Below are 19,520 nucleotides of genomic sequence, written 5' to 3'. Positions count from 1 at the left end.
TGTGAATTACCCCGGCCAACCTGTTCTTTTAAATACAGCTTTTAGCAAGTTTTGAAAGGAGAAGAGCAGAACTTGCTATGCCAATAATATCGAGTCTTCTGTGGCGAAGTGGTTTTTGCATAGAAAACAAAGCGGTCAGTTGAAGAGGAATAATATCAGTACTTTGTTTAAAACTGTGTGTAAAAAGCTGTCTCTTTATCATTAACAATAAGTTGTAAAATGTGAATGGGGAGTGACAGTCTTCAAGTTTGTGAGAAGATCGCGCCCTGGTGGAATAAAGGCACGAACAGCTTACAGCACCTAGAATTACCAGGAAGTATTTAGAGTAAAACGGTTTCTAAAAGCTGCCTTTATGAATGAGAGAAAAAAAATATATATATATAAAATAGTAAAATGGAAGGGGAGTGATAGATTTAAATTAATCGTGAAGTGGAGCGCCCACTGTATAAAGTAAAAGTGAGAAAAGCTTACAGCACCTGGTATTCCCAGGTGGTCTCCTATCCAAGTACTAACCAGACCCTACCCTGCTTAGCTTCCGAGATCAGACGAGATCGGGCGTGTTCAGGGTGGTATGGCCGTAAGTGAGAGATGCTACCAAAAACAGCCCTTTTGCATTACACGCGTCTATACATGCCAGTTAGTCCCATTGGATCCTACTCCTGGTTTTTTTTTTTTTTTATCTGACTCACACTGCAGCACCACCATCCAATCGGCAGCGCCGGACCCACACCAAACATTCACCAAACTACTCAGCCAGCAGCCTACCACAATTATTCCATTCTTTCCGCATCCGCACACTTCCTTCTTTTTAACTCCTTTTCACTACCGCACAGGTTAATCGCCGCACGTCCCCCGCCGGCAAACATTACTCCTTTGCCTACTGCATGCAGGCTTCTCTTAACGACCCTCTGTTATCAACTCCGCTAACAGCCACAAAATCTCCGCCGCACGAAGCCCACTGGTAGCTGCTGAATCACATGCTTCCCCAAAACGTCACGCTGTCAGAACACTGGGAGCTACACACACCAACAAGTCCATACTGCAGGCTGCAGCCAGAACAATTTTCTACATTCAAACATCGACGGCCTCTTCTCTCTAAAAATTCACCAGACCGCTTCTACCACCAGCAAAGAAGTTTCCATCCCTAATTCCTCTGTGACTCCCACTAACCTAAACATTAAGCTGGCATTGAAGGGTGTGAATTACCCCGGCCAATCTGTTCTTTTAAATACAGCTTTTAGCAAGTTTTGAAAGGAGAAGAGCAGAACTTGCTATGCCAATAATATCGAGTCTTCTGTGGCGAAGTGGTTTTTGCATAGAAAACAAAGCGGTCAGTTGAAGAGGAATAATATCAGTACTTTGTTTAAAACTGTGTGTAAAAAGCTGTCTCTTTATCATTAACAATAAGTTGTAAAACGTGAATGGGGAGTGACAGTCTTCAAGTTTGTGAGAAGATCGCGCCCTGGTGGAATAAAGGCACGAACAGCTTACAGCACCTAGAATTACCAGGAAGTATTTAGAGTAAAACGGTGTGTAAAAGCTACCTTTATGAATGAGAGAAAAATATATATATATATAAAATAGTAAAATGGAAGGGGAGTGATAGATTTAAATTAATCGTGAAGTGGAGCGCCCCCTGTATAAAGTAAAAGTGAGAAAAGCTTACAACACCTGGTATTCCCAGGAGGTCTCCCATCCAAGTACTAACCAGACCCTACCCTGCTTGGCTTCCGAGATCAGACAAGATCGGGCGTGTTCAGGGTGGTATGGCCGTAAGCGAGAGATGCTACTAAAAACAGCCCTTTTGCATTACACGCCTCTATACATGCCAGTTGGTCCCATTGGATCCTACTAATGTTCTTTCTTTTTTTTTTATCTGACTCACACTGCAGCCCCACCATCCAATCGGCAACGCCGGACCCACACCAAACATTCACCAAACTACTCAGCCGGCAGCCTACCACAATTATTCCATTCTTTCCGCATCCGCACACTTCCTTCTTTTTAACTCCTTTTCACTACCGCACAGGTTAATCGCCGCACGTCCCCCGCCGGCAAACATTACTCCTTTGCCTACTGCATGCAGGCTTCTCTTAACGACCCTCTGTTATCAACTCCGCTAACAGCCACAAAATCTCCGCCGCACGAAGCCCACTGGTAGCTGCTGAATCACATGCTTCCCCAAAACGTCGCGCTGTCAGAACACTGGGAGCTACACACACCAACAAGTCCATACTGCAGGCTGCAGCCAGAACAATTTTCTACATTCAAACATCGACGGCCTCTTCTCTCTAAAAATTCACCAGACCGCTTCTACCACCAGCAAAGAAGTTTCCATCCCTAATTCCTCTGTGATTCCCACTAACCTAAACATTAAGCTGGCATTGAAGGGTGTGAATTACCCCGGCCAACCTGTTCTTTTAAATACAGCTTTTAGCAAGTTTTGAAAGGAGAAGAGCAGAACTTGCTATGCCAATAATATCGAGTCTTCTGTGGCGAAGTGGTTTTTGCATAGAAAACAAAGCGGTCAGTTGAAGAGGAATAATATCAGTACTTTGTTTAAAACTGTGTGTAAAAAGCTGTCTCTTTATCATTAACAATAAGTTGTAAAATGTGAATGGGGAGTGACAGTCTTCAAGTTTGTGAGAAGATCGCGCCCTGGTGGAATAAAGGCACGAACAGCTTACAGCACCTAGAATTACCAGGAAGTATTTAGAGTAAAACGGTTTCTAAAAGCTGCCTTTATGAATGAGAGAAAAATATATATATATATATATATATATATAAAATAGTAAAATGGAAGGGGAGTGATAGATTTAAATTAATCGTGAAGTGGAGCGCCCCCTGTATAAAGTAAAAGTGAGAAAAGTTTACAGCACCAGGTATTCCCAGGTGGTCTCCCATCCAAGTACTAACCAGACCCTACCCTGCTTAGCTTCCGAGATCAGACGAGATCGGGCGTGTTCAGGGTGGTATGGCCGTAAGCGAGAGATGCTACCAAAAACAGCCCTTTTGCATTACACGCGTCTATACATGCCAGTTAGTCCCATTGGATCCTACTCCTGGTTTTTTTTTTTTTTTTTATCTGACTCACACTGCAGCCCCACCATCCAATCGGCAGCGCCGGACCCACACCAAACATTCACCAAACTACTCAGCCGGCAGCCTACCACAATTATTCCATTCTTTCCGCATCCGCACACTTCCTTCTTTTTAACTCCTTTTCACTACCGCACAGGTTAATCGCCGCACGTCCCCCGCCGGCAAACATTACTCCTTTGCCTACTGCATGCAGGCTTCTCTTAACGACCCTCTGTTATCAACTCCGCTAACAGCCACAAAATCTCCGCCGCACGAAGCCCACTGGTAGCTGCTGAATCACATGCTTCCCCAAAACGTCGCGCTGTCAGAACACTGGGAGCTACACACACCAACAAGTCCATACTGCAGGCTGCAGCCAGAACAATTTTCTACATTCAAACATCGACGGCCTCTTCTCTCTAAAAATTCACCAGACCGCTTCTACCACCAGCAAAGAAGTTTCCATCCCTAATTCCTCTGTGATTCCCACTAACCTAAACATTAAGCTGGCATTGAAGGGTGTGAATTACCCGGCCAATCTGTTCTTTTAAATACAGCTTTTAGCAAGTTTTGAAAGGAGAAGAGCAGAGCTTGCTATGCCAATAATATCGAGTCTTCTGTGGCGAAGTGGTTTTTGCATAGAAAACAAAGCGGTCAGTTGAAGAGGAATAATATCAGTACTTTGTTTAAAACTGTGTGTAAAAAGCTGTCTCTTTATCATTAACAATAAGTTGTAAAACGTGAATGGGGAGTGACAGTCTTCAAGTTTGTGAGAAGATCGCGCCCTGGTGGAATAAAGGCACGAACAGCTTACAGCACCTAGAATTACCAGGAAGTATTTAGAGTAAAACGGTTTCTAAAAGCTGCCTTTATGAATGAGAGAAAAAAAAAATATATATATATAAAATAGTAAAATGGAAGGGGAGTGATAGATTTAAATTAATCGTGAAGTGGAGCGCCCCCTGTATAAAGTAAAAGTGAGAAAAGCTTACAGCACCTGGTATTCCCAGGTGGTCTTCCATCCAAGTACTAACCAGACCCTAGCCTGCTTAGCTTCCGAGATCAGACCAGATCGGGCGCGTTCAGGGTGGTATGGCCGTAAGCGAGTGATGCTACCAAAAATAGTCCTTTTGCATTACACGCGTCTATACATGCCAGTTAGTCCCATTGGATCCTACTCCTGTTTTTTTTTTTTTTTTTATCTGACTCACACTGCAGCACCACCATCCAATCGGCAGTGCCGGAACCACACCAAACATTCACCAAACTACTCAGCCGGCAGCCTACCACAATTATTCCATTCTTTCCGCATCCGCACACTTCCTTCTCTTTAACTCCTTTTCACTACCGCACAGGTTAATCGCCGCACGTCCCCCGCCGGCAAACATTACTCCTTTGCCTACCGCATGCAGGCTTCTCTTAACGACCCTCTGTAATCAACTCCGCTAACAGCCACAAAATCTCTGCCGCACGAAGCCCACTGGTAGCTGCTGAATCACATGCTTCCCCAAAACGTCGTGCTGTCAGAACACTGGGAGCTACACACACCAACAAGTCCATACTGCAGGCTGCAGCCAGAACAATTTTCTACATTCAAACATCGACGGCCTCTTCTCTCTAAAAATTCACCAGACCACTTCTACCACCAGCAAAGAAGTTTCCATCCCTAATTCCTCTGTGATTCCCACTAACCTAAACATTAAGCTGGCATTGAAGGGTGTGAATTACCCCGGCCAATCTGTTCTTTTAAATACAGCTTTTAGTAAGTTTTGAAAGGAGAAGAGCAGAACTTGCTATGCCAATAATATCGAGTCTTCTGTGGCGAAGTGGTTTTTGCATAGAAAACAAAGCGGTCAGTTGAAGAGGAATAATATCAGTACTTTGTTTAAAACTGTGTGTAAAAAGCTGTCTCTTTATCATTAACAATAAGTTGTAAAACGTGAATGGGGAGTGACAGTCTTCAAGTTTGTGAGAAGATCGCGCCCTGGTGGAATAAAGCCACGAACAGCTTACAGCACCTAGAATTACCAGGAAGTATTTAGAGTAAAACGGTTTCTATAAGCTGGCTTTATGAAAGAGAGAAAAAATATATATATATAAAATAGTAAAATGGAAGGGGAGTGATAGATTTAAATTAATCGTGAAGTGGAGCGCCCCCTGTATAAAGTAAAAGTGAGAAAAGCTTACAGCACCTGGTATTCCCAGGAGGTCTCCCATCCAAGTACTAACCAGACCCTACCCTGATTGGCTTCCAAGATCAGATGAGATCAGGCGTGTTCAGGCGGGCATGGCCATAAGCGAGAGATGCTACCAAAAACAGCCCTTTTGCATTACACGCCTCTATACATGCCAGTTGGTCCCATTGGATCCTACTAATGTTTTTTTTTTTTTTTGTCTGACTCACACTGCAGCCCCACCATCCAATCGGCAACGCCGGACCCACACCAAACATTCACCAAACTACTCAGCCGGCAGCCTACCACAATTATTCCATTCTTTCCGCATCCGCACACTTCCTTCTTTTTAACTCCTTTTCACTACCGCACAAGTTAATCGCCGCACGTCCCCCGCCGGCAAACATTACTCCTTTGCCTACTGCATGCAGGCTTCTCTTAACGACCCTCTGTTATCAACTCCGCTAACAGCCACAAAATCTCCGCCGTACGAAGCCCACTGGTAGCTGCTGAATCACATGCTTCCCCAAAACGTCGCGCTGTCAGAACACTGGGAGCTACACACACCAACAAGTCCATACTGCAGGCTACAGCCAGAACAATTTTCTACATTCAAACATCGACGGCCTCTTCTCTCTAAAAATTCACCAGACCGCTTCTACCACCAGCAAAGAAGTTTCCATCCCTAATTCCTCTGTGATTCCCACTAACCTAAACATTAAGCTGGCATTGAAGGGTGTGAATTACCCCGGCCAATCTGTTCTTTTAAATACAGCTTTTAGTAAGTTTTGAAAGGAGAAGAGCAGAACTTGCTATGCCAATAATATCGAGTCTTCTGTGGCGAAGTGGTTTTTGCATAGAAAACAAAGCGGTCAGTTGAAGAGGAATAATATCAGTACTTTGTTTAAAACTGTGTGTAAAAAGCTGTCTCTTTATCATTAACAATAAGTTGTAAAACGTGAATGGGGAGTGACAGTCTTCAAGTTTGTGAGAAGATCGCGCCCTGGTGGAATAAAGGCACGAACAGCTTACAGCACCTAGAATTACCAGGAAGTATTTAGAGTAAAACGGTTTCTATAAGCTGGCTTTATGAAAGAGAGAAAAAAAATATATATATAAAATAGTAAAATGGAAGGGGAGTGCTAGATTTAAATTAATCGTGAAGTGGAGCGCCCCCTGTATAAAGTAAAAGTGAGAAAAGCTTACAGCACCTGGTATTCCCAGGAGGTCTCCCATCCAAGTACTAATCAGACCCTACGCTGATTGGCTTCCGAGATCAGATGAGATCAGGCGTGTTCAGGCGGGCATGGCCATAAGCGAGAGATGCTACCAAAAACAGCCCTTTTGCATTACACGCCTCTATACATGCCAGTTGGTCCCATTGGATCCTACTAATGTTTTTTTTTTTTTTTATCTGACTCACACTGCAGCCCCACCATCTAATCGGCAACGCCGGACCCACACCAAACATTCACCAAACTACTCAGCCGGCAGCCTACCACAATTATTCCATTCTTTCCGCATCCGCACACTTCCTTCTTTTTAACTCCTTTTCACTACCGCACAAGTTAATCGCCGCACGTCCCCCGCCGGCAAACATTACTCCTTTGCCTACTGCATGCAGGCTTCTCTTAACGACCCTCTGTTATCAACTCCGCTAACAGCCACAAAATCTCCGCCGCACGAAGCCCACTGGTAGCTGCTGAATCACATGCTTCCCCAAAACGTCGCGCTGTCAGAACACTGGGAGCTACACACACCAACAAGTCCATACTGCAGGCTACAGCCAGAACAATTTTCTACATTCAAACATCGACGGCCTCTTCTCTCTAAAAATTCACCAGACCGCTTCTACCACCAGCAAAGAAGTTTCCATCCCTAATTCCTCTGTGATTCCCACTAACCTAAACATTAAGCTGGCATTGAAGGGTGTGAATTACCCCGGCCAATCTGTTCTTTTAAATACAGCTTTTAGCAAGTTTTGAAAGGAGAAGAGCAGAACTTGCTATGCCAATAATATCGAGTCTTCTGTGGCAAAGTGGTTTTTGCATAGAAAACAAAGCGGTCAGTTGAAGAGGAATAATGTCAGTACTTTGTTTAAAACTGTGTGTAAAAAGCTGTCTCTTTGTCATTAACAATAAGTTGTAAAACGTGAATGGGGAGTGACAGTCTTCAAGTTTGTGAGAAGATCGCGCCCTGGTGGAATAAAGGCACGAACAGCTTACAGCACCTAGAATTACCAGGAAGTATTTAGAGTAAAACGGTTTCTAAAAGCTGCCTTTATGAATGAGAGAAAAAAAAAAATATATATATATAAAATAGTAAAATGGAAGGGGAGTGATAGATTTAAATTCATCGTGAAGTGGAGCGCCCCCTGTATAAAGTAAAAGTGAGAAAAGCTTACAGCACCTGGTATTCCCCGGAAGTCTCCCATCCAAGTACTAACCAGACCCTACCCTGCTTAGCTTCCAAGATCAGGCGTGTTCAAGGTGGTATGGCCATAAGCGTGAGACGCTACCAAAAACAGCCCTTTTGCATTACACGCGTCTATACATGCCAGTTAGTCCCATTGGATTCTACTCCTGTTTTTTTTTTTTTTTTTATCTGACTCACACTGCAGCACCACCATCCAATCGGCAGCGCCGGACCCACACCAAACATTCACCAAACTACTCAGCCGGCAGCCTACCACAATTATTCCATTCTTTCCGCATCCGCACACTTCCTTCTTTTTAACTCCTTTTCACTACCGCACAGGTTAATCGCCGCACGTCCCCCGCCGGCAAACATTACTCCTTTGCCTACTGCATGCAGGCTTCTCTTAACGACCCTCTGTTATTAACTCCGCTAACAGCCACAAAATCTCCGCCGCACGAAGCCCACTGGTAGCTGCTGAATCACATGCTTCCCCAAAACGTCACGCTGTCAGAACACTGGGAGCTACACACACCAACAAGTCCATAATGCAGGCTGCAGCCAGAACAATTTTCTACATTCAAACATCGACGGCCTCTTCTCTCTAAAAATTCACCAGACCGCTTCTACCACCAGCAAAGAAGTTTCCATCCCTAATTCCTTTGTGATTCCCACTAACCTAAACATTAAGCTGGCATTGAAGGGTGTGAATTACCCCGGCCAATCTGTTCTTTTAAATACAGCTTTTAGTAAGTTTTGAAAGGAGAAGAGCAGAACTTGCTATGCCAATAATATCGAGTCTTCTGTGGCGAAGTGGTTTTTGCATAGAAAACAAAGCGGAGGAATAATATCAGTACTTTGTTTAAAACTGTGTGTAAAAAGCTGTCTCTTTATCATTAACAATAAGTTGTAAAACGTGAATGGGGAGTGACAGTCTTCAAGTTTGTGAGAAGATCGCGCCCTGGTGGAATAAAGGCACGAACAGCTTACAGCACCTAGAATTACCAGGCAGTATTTAGAGTAAAACGTGTGTAAAAGCTGCCTTTATGAATGAGAGAAAAAAGAAATATATAAAATAGTAAGGGGAGTGATAGATTTAAATTAATCGTGAGGTGGAGTGCCCCCTGTATAAAGTAAAAGTGAGAAAAGCTTACAGCACGTGGTATTCCCAGGCAGTCACCCATCCAAGTACTAACCAGACCCTACCCCACTTAGCTTCCGAGATCAGACGAGATCGGGCGTGTTCAGGGTGGTATGGCCATAAACGAGAGCCGCGAACAAAAACAGCCCTTTTGCATTACACGCCTCTATACATGCCAGTTAGTCCCATTGGATCCTACTCCTGTTTTTTTTTTTATCTGACTCACACTGCAGCCCCACCATCCAATTGGCAGCGCCGGACCCACACCAAACATTCACCAAACTACTCAGCCGGCAGCCTACCACAATTATTCCATTCTTTCCGCATCCGCACACTTCCTTCTCTTTAACTCCTTTTCACTACCGCACAGGTTAATCGCCGCACGTCCCCCGCCAGCAAACATTACTCCTTTGCCTACCGCATGCAGGCTTCTCTTAACGACCCTCTGTTATCAACTCCGCTAACAGCCACAAAATCTCCGCCGCACGAAGCCCACTGGTAGCTGTTGAATCACATGCTTCCCCAAAACGTCGCGCTGTCAGAACACTGGGAGCTACACACGCCAACAAGTCCATACTGCAGGCTGCAGCCAGAACAATTTTCTACATTCAAACATCGACGGCCTCTTCTCTCTAAAAATTCACCAGAACGCTTCTACCACCAGCAAAGAAGTTTCCATCCCTAATTCCTCTGTGATTCCCACCAACCTAAACATTAATCTGGCATTGAAGGATGTGAATTACCCCGGCCAGCCTGCTCTTTTAAATACAGCTTTTAGCGAGTTTTGAAAGGAAGAGAAGAGCAGACCTTGCTATGCCAATAATATCGAGTCTTCTATGGTGAAGTGGTTTTTGCATAGAAAACAAAGCGGTGAGTTGAAGAGGAATTATATCAGTACTTTGTTTAAAACTGTGTGTAAAAAGCTGTCTCTTTATCATTAACAATAAGTTGTAAAACGTGAATGGGGAGTGACAGTCTTCAAGTTTGTGAGAAGATCGCGTCCTGGTGGAATAAAGGCACGAACAGCTTACAGCACCTAGAATTGCCAGGCAGTATTTAGAGTAAAACGGTTTCTAAAAGCTGCCTTTATGAAAGAGAGAAAAAAAATATATATATATAAAATAGTAAAATGGAAGGGGAGTGATAGATTTAAATTAATCGTGAAGTGGAGCGCCCCCTGTATAAAGTAAAAGTGAGAAAAGCTTACGGCACCTGGTATTCCCAGGTGGTCTTCCTTCCAAGTACTAACCAGACCTTACCCTGCTTAGCTTACCGAGATCGGACGAGATCGGGTGTGTTCAGGGTGGTACGGCCGTAAGCGAGAGACACTACCAAAAACAGCTCTTTTGCATTACACGCGTCTATACATGCCAGTTAGTCCCATTGGATCCTACACCTGTTTTTTTTTTTTTATCTGACTCACACTGCAGCCCCACCATCCAATTGGCAGCGCCGGACCCACACCAAACATTCACCAAACTACTCAGCCGGCAGCCTACCACAATTATTCCATTCTTTCCGCATCCGCACACTTCCTTCTCTTTAACTCCTTTTCACTACCGCACAGGTTAATCGCCGCACGTCCCCCGCCAGCAAACATTACTCCTTTGCCTACCGCATGCAGGCTTCTCTTAACGACCCTCTGTTATCAACTCCGCTAACAGCCACAAAATCTCCGCCGCACGAAGCCCACTGGTAGCTGTTGAATCACATGCTTCCCCAAAACGTCGCGCTGTCAGAAGACTGGGAGCTACACACGCCAACAAGTCCATACTGCAGGCTGCAGCCAGAACAATTTTCTACATTCAAACTTCGACGGCCTCTTCTCTCTAAAAATTCACCAGAACGTTTCTACCACCAGCAAAGAAGTTTCCATCCCTAATTCCTCTGTGATTCCCACCAACCTAAACATTAATCTGGCATTGAAGGATGTGAATTACCCCGGCCAGCCTGCTCTTTTAAATACAGCTTTTAGCGAGTTTTGAAAGGAGGAGAAGAGCAGACCTTGCTATGCCAATAATATCGAGTCTTCTATGGTGAAGTGGTTTTTGCATAGAAAACAAAGCGGTGAGTTGAAGAGGAATTATATCAGTACTTTGTTTAAAACTGTGTGTAAAAAGCTGTCTCTTTATCATTAACAATAAGTTGTAAAACATGAATGGGGAGTGACAGTCTTCAAGTTTGTGAGAAGATCGCGTCCTGGTGGAATAAAGGCACGAACAGCTTACAGCACCTAGAATTGCCAGGCAGTATTTAGAGTAAAACGGTTTCTAAAAGCTGCCTTTATGAAAGAGAGAAAAAAAAAATATATATATAAAATAGTAAAATGGAAGGGGAGTGATAGATTTAAATTAATCGTGAAGTGGAGCGCCCCCTGTATAAAGTAAAAGTGAGAAAAGCTTACAGCACCTGGTATTCCCAGGTGGTCTCCCTTCCAAGTACTAACCCAACCTTACCCTGCTTAGCTTCCGAGATCGGACGAGATCGGGTGTGTTCAGGGTGGTACGGCCGTAAGCGAGAGACACTACCAAAAACAGCTCTTTTGCATTACACGCGTCTATACATGCCAGTTAGTCCCATTGGATCCTACACCTGTTTTTTTTTTTTTTAATCTGACTCACACTGCAGCACCACCATCCAATCGGCAGCGCCGGACCCACACCAAACATTCACCAAACTACTCAGCCGGCACCCTACCACAATTATTCCATTCTTTCCGCATCCGCACACTTCCTTCTCTTTAAGTCATTTTCACTACTGCACAGGTTAATCGCCGCACGTCCCCCGCCGGCAAACATTACTCCTTTGCCTACCGCATGCAGGCTTCTCTTAACGACCCTCTGCTATCAACTCCGCTAACAGCCACAAAATCTCCGCCGCACGAAGCCCTCTGGTAGCTGCTGAATCACATGCTTCCCCAAAACGTCGCGCTGTCAGAACACTGGGAGCTACACGCACCAACAAGTCCATACTGCAGGCTGCAGCCAGAACAATTTTCTACATTCAAACATCGACGGCCTCTTCTCTCTAAAAATTCACCAGACCGCTTCTACCACCAGCAAAGAAGTTTCCATCCCTAATTCCTCTGTGATTCCCACTAACCTAAACATTAAGCTGGCATTGAAGGGTGTGAATTACCCCGGCCAATCTGTTCTTTTAAATACAGCTTTTAGTAAGTTTTGAAAGGAGAAGAGCAGAACTTGCTATGCCAATAATATCGAGTCTTCTGTGGCGAAGTGGTTTTTGCATAGAAAACAAAGCGGTCAGTTGAAGAGGAATAATATCAGTACTTTGTTTAAAACTGTGTGTAAAAAGCTGTCTCTTTATCATTAACAATAAGTTGTAAAACGTGAATGGGGAGTGACAGTCTTCAAGTTTGTGAGAAGATCGCGCCCTGGTGGAATAAAGGCACGAACAGCTTACAGCACCTAGAATTACCAGGAAGTATTTAGAGTAAAACGGTTTCTATAAGCTGGCTTTATGAAAGAGAGAAAAAAAATATATATATAAAATAGTAAAATGGAAGGGGAGTGCTAGATTTAAATTAATCGTGAAGTGGAGCGCCCCCTGTATAAAGTAAAAGTGAGAAAAGCTTACAGCACCTGGTATTCCCAGGAGGTCTCCCATCCAAGTACTAATCAGACCCTACGCTGATTGGCTTCCGAGATCAGATGAGATCAGGCGTGTTCAGGCGGGCATGGCCATAAGCGAGAGATGCTACCAAAAACAGCCCTTTTGCATTACACGCCTCTATACATGCCAGTTGGTCCCATTGGATCCTACTAATGTTTTTTTTTTTTTTTATCTGACTCACACTGCAGCCCCACCATCTAATCGGCAACGCCGGACCCACACCAAACATTCACCAAACTACTCAGCCGGCAGCCTACCACAATTATTCCATTCTTTCCGCATCCGCACACTTCCTTCTTTTTAACTCCTTTTCACTACCGCACAAGTTAATCGCCGCACGTCCCCCGCCGGCAAACATTACTCCTTTGCCTACTGCATGCAGGCTTCTCTTAACGACCCTCTGTTATCAACTCCGCTAACAGCCACAAAATCTCCGCCGCACGAAGCCCACTGGTAGCTGCTGAATCACATGCTTCCCCAAAACGTCGCGCTGTCAGAACACTGGGAGCTACACACACCAACAAGTCCATACTGCAGGCTACAGCCAGAACAATTTTCTACATTCAAACATCGACGGCCTCTTCTCTCTAAAAATTCACCAGACCGCTTCTACCACCAGCAAAGAAGTTTCCATCCCTAATTCCTCTGTGATTCCCACTAACCTAAACATTAATCTGGCATTGAAGGGTGTGAATTACCCCGGCCAACCTGCTCTTTTAAATACAGCTTTTAGCAAGTTTTGAAAGGAGGAGAAGAGCAGAACTTGCTATGCCAATAATATCGAGTCTTCTGTGGTGAAGTGGTTTTTGCATAGAAAACAAAGCGATGAGTTGAAGAGGAATTATATCAGTACTTTGTTTAAAACTGTGTGTAAAAAGCTGTCTCTTTGTTATTAACAATAAGTTGTAAAACTTGAATGGGGAGTGACAGTCTTCAAGTTTGTGAGAAGATCGCGCCCTGGTGGAATAAAGGCACGAACAGCTTACAGCAGCTAGAATTACCAGGCAGTATTTAGAGTAAAACGGTGTGTAAAAGCTGCCTTTATGAATGAGAGAAAAAAGAAATATATAAAATAGTAAAATGGAAGGGGAGTGATAGATTTAAATTAATCGTGAAGTGGAGCGCCCCCTGTATAAAGTAAAAGTGAGAAAAGCTTACAGCACCTGGTATTCCCAGGTGGCCTCCCATCCAAGTACTAACCAGACCCTACCTTGCTTAGCTTCCGAGATCAGACGAGATCGGGCGTGTTTAGGGTGGTATGGCCGTAAGCAAGAGCTGCTAACAAAAACAGCCCTTTTGTGTTACACGCCTCTATACATGCCAGTTAGTCCCATTGTATCCTACTCCTGGTTTTTTTTTTTTTTTTATCTGACTCACACTGCAGCCCCACCATCCAATCGGCAGTGCTGGACCCACACCAAACATTCACCAAACTACTCAGCTGGCAGCCTACCACAATTATTCCATTCTTTCCGCATCCACACACTTCCTTCTCTTTAAGTCCTTTTCACTACCGCACAGGTTAATCGCCGCATGTCCCCCTCCGGCAAACATTACTCCTTTGCCTACCGAATGCATGCTTCTCTTAACGACCCTCTGCTATCAACTCCACTAACAGCCACAAAATCTCCGCTGCACGAAGCCCACTGGTAGCTGCTGAATCACATGCTTCCCCAAAACGTCACGCTGTCAGAACACTGGGAGCTACACACACCAACAAGTCCATACTGCAGGCTGCAGCCAGAACAATTTTCTACATTCAAACATCGACGGCCTCTTCTCTCTAAAAATTCACCAGACCGCTTCTACCACCAGCAAAGAAGTTTCCATCCCTAATTCCTCTGTGATTCCCACTAACCTAAACATTAAGCTGGCATTGAAGGGTGTGAATTACCCCGGCCAATCTGTTCTTTTAAATACAGCTTTTAGCAAGTTTTGAAAGGAGAAGAGCAGAACTTGCTATGCCAATAATATCGAGTCTTCTGTGGCGAAGTGGTTTTTGCATAGAAAACAAAGCGGTCAGTTGAAGAGGAATAATATCAGTACTTTGTTTAAAACTGTGTGTAAAAAGCTGTCTCTTTATCATTAACAATAAGTTGTAAAACGTGAATGGGGAGTGACAGTCTTCAAGTTGGTGAGAAGATCGCGCCCTGGTGGAATAAAGGCACGAACAGCTTACAGCACCTAGAATTACCAGGAAGTATTTAGAGTAAAACGGTTTCTAAAAGCTGCCTTTATGAATGAGACAAAAAAATATATATATATATAAAATAGTAAAATGGAAGGGGAGTGATAGATTTAAATTAATCGTGAAGTGGAGCGCCCCCTGTATAAAGTAAAAGTGAGAAAAGCTTACAGCACCTGGTATTCCCAGGTGGTTTCCCATCCAAGTACTAACCAGACCCTACCCTGCTTAGCTTCCAAGATCAGACGAGATCGGGCGTGTTCAGGGTGGTATGGCCGTGAGCGAGAAAAACTACCAAAAACAGCCCTTTTGCATTACACGCCTCTATACATGCCAGTTAGTCCCATTGGATCCTACTCCTGGTTTTTTTTTTTTTTATCTGACTCACACTGCAGCCCCACCATCCAATCGGCAGCGCCGGACCCACACCAAACATTCACCAAACTACTCAGCCGGCAGCCTACCACAATTATTCCATTCTTTCCGCATCCGCACACTTCCTTCTTTTTAACTCCTTTTCACTACCGCACAGATTAATCGCCGCACGTCCCCCGCCGGCAAACATTACTCCTTTGCCTACTGCATGTAGGCTTCTCTTAACGACCCTCTGTTATCAACTCCGCTAACAGCCACAAAATCTCCGCCGCACGAAGCCCACTGGTAGCTGCTGAATCACATGCTTCCCCAAAACGTCGCGCTGTCAGAACACTGGGAGCTACACACACCAACAAGTCCATACTGCAGGCTGCAGCCAGAACAATTTTCTACATTCAAACATCGACGGCCTCTTCTCTCTAAAAATTCACCAGACCGCTTCTACCACCATCAAAGAAGTTTCCATCCCTAATTCCTCTGTGATTCCCACTAACCTAAATATTAAGCTGGCATTGAAGGGTGTGAATTACCCCCGCCAATCTGTTCTTTTAAATACAGCTTTTAGCAAGTTTTGAAAGGAGAAGAGCAGAACTTGCTATGCCAATAATATCGAGTCTTCTGTGGCGAAGTGGTTTTTGCATAGAAAACAAAGCGGTGAGTTGAAGAGGAATAATATCAGTACTTTGTTTAAAACTGTGTGTAAAAAGCTGTCTCTTTATCATCAACAATAAGTTGTAAAACGTGAATGGGGAGTGACCATCTTCAAGTTTGTGAGAAGATCGCGCCCTGGTGGAATAAAGGCACGAACAGCTTACAGCACCTAGAATTACCAGGAAGTATTTAGAGTAAAACGGTTTCTAAAAGCTGCCTTTATGAATGAGAGAAAAAAAAAAATATATATATAAAATAGTAAAATGGAAGGGGAGTGATAGATTTAAATTAATCGTGAAGTGGTGCGCCCCCTGTATAAAGTAAAAGTGAGAAAGGCTTACAGCACCTGGTATTCCCAGGAGGTCTCCCTTCCAAGTACTAACCAGACCCTACCCTGCTTGGCTTCCGAGATCAGACGAGATCGGGCATGTTCAGGGTGGTATGGCCGTAAGCGAGAGATGCTACCAAAAACAGCCCTTTTGCATTACACGCCTCTATACATGCCAGTTAGTCCCATTGGATCCTACTCCTGGTTTTTTTTTTTTTTTTTATCTGACTCACACTGCAGCCCCACCATCCAATCGGCAGCGCCGGACCCACACCAAACATTCACCAAACTACTCAGCCGGCAGCCTACCACAATTATTCCATTCTTTCCGCATCCGCACACTTCCTTCTCTTTAAGTCCTTTTCACTACCTCACAGGTTAATCGCCGCATGTCCCCCGCCGGCAAACATTACTCCTTTGCCTACCGTATGCAGGCTTCTCTTAACGACCCTCTGCTATCAACTCAGCTAACAGCCACAAAATCTCCGCCGCACGAAGCCCACTGGTAGCTGCTGAATCACATGCTTCCCCAAAACGTCGCGCTGTCAGAACACTGGGAGCTACACACACCAACAAGTCCATACTGCAGGCTGCAGCCAGAACAATTTTCTACATTCAAACATCGACGGCCTCTTCTCTCTAAAAATTCACCAGACCGCTTCTACCACCAGCAAAGAAGTTTCCATCCCTAATTCCTCTGTGATTCCCACTAACCTAAACATTAAGTTGGCATTGAAGGGTGTGAATTACCCCGGCCAACCTGCTCTTTTAAATACAGCTTTTAGCGAGTTTTGAAAGGAGGAGAAGAGCAGACCTTGCTATGCCAATAATATCGAGTCTTCTGTGGTGAAGTGGTTTTTGCATAGAAAACAAAGTGGTGAGTTGAAGAGGAATTATATCAGTACTTTGTTTAAAACTGTGTGTAAAAAGCTGTCTCTTTATTATTAACAATAAGTTGTAAAACGTGAATGGGGAGTGACAGTCTTCAAGTTTGTGAGAAGATCGCGCCCTGGTGGAATAAAGGCACGAACAGCTTACAGCACCTAGAATTACCAGGCAGTATTTAGAGTAAAACTGTTTCTAAAAGCTGCCTTTATGAAAGAGAGAAAATATATATATATATATAAAATAGTAAAATGGAAGGGGAGTGATAGATTTAAATTAATCGTGAAGTGGAGCGCCCCCTGTATAAAGTAAAAGTGAGAAAAGCTTACAGCACCTGGTATTCCCAGGTGGTTTCCCTTCCAAGTACTAACCAGACCATACTCTGCTTAGCTTCCAAGATCATGCGTGTTCAGGGTGGTATGGCCGTAAGCAAGAACCGCGAACAAAAACAGCCCTTTTGCATTACACGCCTCTATACATGCCAGTTAGTCCCATTGGATCCTACTCCTGGTTTTTTTTTTTTTTTTTTATCTGACTGACACTGCAGCACCACCATCCAATCGGCAGCGCCGGACCCACACCAAACATTCACCAAACAACTCAGCCGGCAGCCTACCACAATTATTCCATTCTTTCCGCATCCGCACACTTCCTTCTTTTTAACTCCTTTTCACTACCGCACAGGTTAATCGCCGCACGTCCCCCGCCGGCAAACATTACTCCTTTGCCTACTGCATGCAGGCTTCTCTTAACGACCCTCTGTTATCAACTCCGCTAACAGCCACAAAATCTCCGCCGCACGAAGCCCACTGGTAGCTGCTGAATCACATGCTTCCCCAAAACGTCGCGCTGTCAGAACACTGGGAGCTACACACACCAACAAGTCCATACTGCAGGCTGCAGCCAGAACAATTTTCTACATTCAAACATCGACGGCCTCTTCTCTCTAAAAATTCACCAGACCGCTTCTACCACCAGCAAAGAAGTTTCCATCCCTAATTCCTCTGTGATTCCCACTAACCTAAACATTAAGCTGGCATTGAAGGGTGTGAATTACCCCGGCCAATCTGTTCTTTTAAATACAGCTTTTAGCAAGTTTTGAAAGGAGAAGAGCAGAACTTGCTATGCCAATAATATCGAGTCTTCTGTGGCGAAGTGGTTTTTGCATAGAAAACAAAGCGGTCAGTTGAAGAGGAATAATATCAGTACTTTGTTTAAAACTGTGTGTAAAAAGCTGTCTCTTTATCATTAACAATAAGTTGTAAAACGTGAATGGGGAGTGACAGTCTTCAAGTTTGTGAGAAGATCGCGCCCTGGTGGAATAAAGGCACGAACAGCTTACAGCACCTAGAATTACCAGGAAGTATTTAGAGTAAAACGGTTTCTAAAAGCTGGCTTTATGAAAGAGAGAAATAAAAAATATATATATATATATATAAAATAGTAAAATGGAAGGGGAGTGATAGATTTAAATTAATCGTGAAGTGGAGCGCCCCCTGTATAAAGTAAAAGTGAGAAAAGCTTACAGCACCTGGTATTCCCAGGTGGTCTCCCATCCAAGTACTAACCAGACCCTACCCTGCTTAGCTTCCGAGATCAGACGAGATCGGGCGTGTTCAGGGTGGTATGGCCGTAAGCGAGAGAAACTACCAAAAACAGCCCTTTTGCATTACACGCCTCTATACATGCCAGTTGATCCCATTGGATACTACTAATGTTCTTTTTTTTTTTTTTTATCTGACTCACACTGAAGCCCCACCATCCAATCGGCAGCGCCGGACCCACACCCAACATTCACCAAACTACTCAGCCGGCAGCCTACCACAATTATTCCATTCTTTCCGCCTCCGCACACTTCCTTCTTTTTAACTCATTTTCACTACCGCACAGGTTAATCGCCGCACGTCCCCCGCCGGCAAACATTACTCCTTTGCCTACTGCATGCAGGCTTCTCTTAACGACCCTCTGTTATCAACTCCGCTAACAGCCACAAAATCTCCGCCGCACGAAGCCCACTGGTAGCTGCTGAATCACATGCTTCCCCAAAACGTCGCACTGTCAGAACACTGGGAGCTACACACATCAACAAGTCCATACTGCAGGCTGCAGCCAGAACAATTTTCTACATTCAAACATCAACGGCCTCTTCTCTCTAAAAATTCACCAGACCGCTTCTACCACCAGCAAAGAAGTTTCCATCCCTAATTCCTCTGTGATTCCCACTAACCTAAACATTAAGCTGGCATTGAAGGGTGTGAATTACCCCGGCCAATCTGTTCTTTTAAATACAGCTTTTAGCAAGTTTTGAAAGGAGAAGAGCAGAACTTGCTATGCCAATAATATCGAGTCTTCTGTGGCGAAGTGGTTTTTGCATAGAAAACAAAGCGGTCAGTTGAAGAGGAATAATATCAGTACTTTGTTTAAAACTGTGTGTAAAAAGCTGTCTCTTTATCATTAACAATAAGTTGTAAAACGTGAATGGGGAGTGACAGTCTTCAAGTTTGTGAGAAGATCGCGCCCTGGTGGAATAAAGGCACGAACAGCTTACAGCACCTAGAATTACCAGGAAGTATTTAGAGTAAAACGGATTCTAAAAGCTGCCTTTATGAATGAGAGAAAAAAAAATATATATATATATATATAATAGTAAAA

The 19,520-nt window shown here is 44.1% G+C and overlaps 11 non-coding genes and 5 pseudogenes across 11 annotated transcripts; all 16 read right to left on the bottom strand.

Moving 5' to 3' along the window:
• Positions 1–464: 464 nt before the first annotated feature.
• LOC125735014 (5S ribosomal RNA) lies at positions 465–583 on the bottom strand. The gene has a single exon (XR_007394314.1). It is a non-coding gene; the product is annotated as a 5S ribosomal RNA (ribosomal RNA).
• Positions 584–1,659: 1,076 nt separating this feature from the next.
• On the bottom strand, positions 1,660–1,778 carry LOC125735577 (5S ribosomal RNA). The gene has a single exon (XR_007394871.1). It is a non-coding gene; the product is annotated as a 5S ribosomal RNA (ribosomal RNA).
• Positions 1,779–2,867: 1,089 nt separating this feature from the next.
• Positions 2,868–2,986, bottom strand: LOC125733461 (5S ribosomal RNA). Its single transcript, XR_007392806.1, has one exon. It is a non-coding gene; the product is annotated as a 5S ribosomal RNA (ribosomal RNA).
• A 1,080-nt stretch (positions 2,987–4,066) lies between these two features.
• Positions 4,067–4,185, bottom strand: LOC125736825 (5S ribosomal RNA). Its single transcript, XR_007396093.1, has one exon. It is a non-coding gene; the product is annotated as a 5S ribosomal RNA (ribosomal RNA).
• A 1,076-nt stretch (positions 4,186–5,261) lies between these two features.
• Positions 5,262–5,380, bottom strand: LOC125731708 (5S ribosomal RNA; annotated as a pseudogene).
• A 1,074-nt stretch (positions 5,381–6,454) lies between these two features.
• Positions 6,455–6,573, bottom strand: LOC125731865 (5S ribosomal RNA; annotated as a pseudogene).
• Positions 6,574–7,652: 1,079 nt separating this feature from the next.
• Positions 7,653–7,761, bottom strand: LOC125732109 (5S ribosomal RNA; annotated as a pseudogene).
• A 1,056-nt stretch (positions 7,762–8,817) lies between these two features.
• Positions 8,818–8,936, bottom strand: LOC125730969 (5S ribosomal RNA). Its single transcript, XR_007391262.1, has one exon. It is a non-coding gene; the product is annotated as a 5S ribosomal RNA (ribosomal RNA).
• Positions 8,937–10,011: 1,075 nt separating this feature from the next.
• Positions 10,012–10,131, bottom strand: LOC125731208 (5S ribosomal RNA). The gene has a single exon (XR_007391489.1). It is a non-coding gene; the product is annotated as a 5S ribosomal RNA (ribosomal RNA).
• Positions 10,132–11,208: 1,077 nt separating this feature from the next.
• LOC125736314 (5S ribosomal RNA) lies at positions 11,209–11,327 on the bottom strand. The gene has a single exon (XR_007395595.1). It is a non-coding gene; the product is annotated as a 5S ribosomal RNA (ribosomal RNA).
• Positions 11,328–12,401: 1,074 nt separating this feature from the next.
• Positions 12,402–12,520, bottom strand: LOC125731864 (5S ribosomal RNA; annotated as a pseudogene).
• Positions 12,521–13,595: 1,075 nt separating this feature from the next.
• LOC125736268 (5S ribosomal RNA) lies at positions 13,596–13,714 on the bottom strand. The gene has a single exon (XR_007395551.1). It is a non-coding gene; the product is annotated as a 5S ribosomal RNA (ribosomal RNA).
• A 1,079-nt stretch (positions 13,715–14,793) lies between these two features.
• LOC125735958 (5S ribosomal RNA) lies at positions 14,794–14,912 on the bottom strand. Its single transcript, XR_007395243.1, has one exon. It is a non-coding gene; the product is annotated as a 5S ribosomal RNA (ribosomal RNA).
• A 1,077-nt stretch (positions 14,913–15,989) lies between these two features.
• On the bottom strand, positions 15,990–16,108 carry LOC125734960 (5S ribosomal RNA). The gene has a single exon (XR_007394261.1). It is a non-coding gene; the product is annotated as a 5S ribosomal RNA (ribosomal RNA).
• Positions 16,109–17,190: 1,082 nt separating this feature from the next.
• On the bottom strand, positions 17,191–17,299 carry LOC125732330 (5S ribosomal RNA; annotated as a pseudogene).
• A 1,088-nt stretch (positions 17,300–18,387) lies between these two features.
• Positions 18,388–18,506, bottom strand: LOC125737058 (5S ribosomal RNA). The gene has a single exon (XR_007396324.1). It is a non-coding gene; the product is annotated as a 5S ribosomal RNA (ribosomal RNA).
• Positions 18,507–19,520: the final 1,014 nt, after the last annotated feature.

The sequence above is a fragment of the Brienomyrus brachyistius genome, chromosome 2 (assembly GCF_023856365.1).
Source record: "Brienomyrus brachyistius isolate T26 chromosome 2, BBRACH_0.4, whole genome shotgun sequence".
Lineage (NCBI taxonomy): Eukaryota > Metazoa > Chordata > Actinopteri > Osteoglossiformes > Mormyridae > Brienomyrus > Brienomyrus brachyistius.
This window is presented reverse-complemented; position numbering and strand designations above follow the sequence as displayed.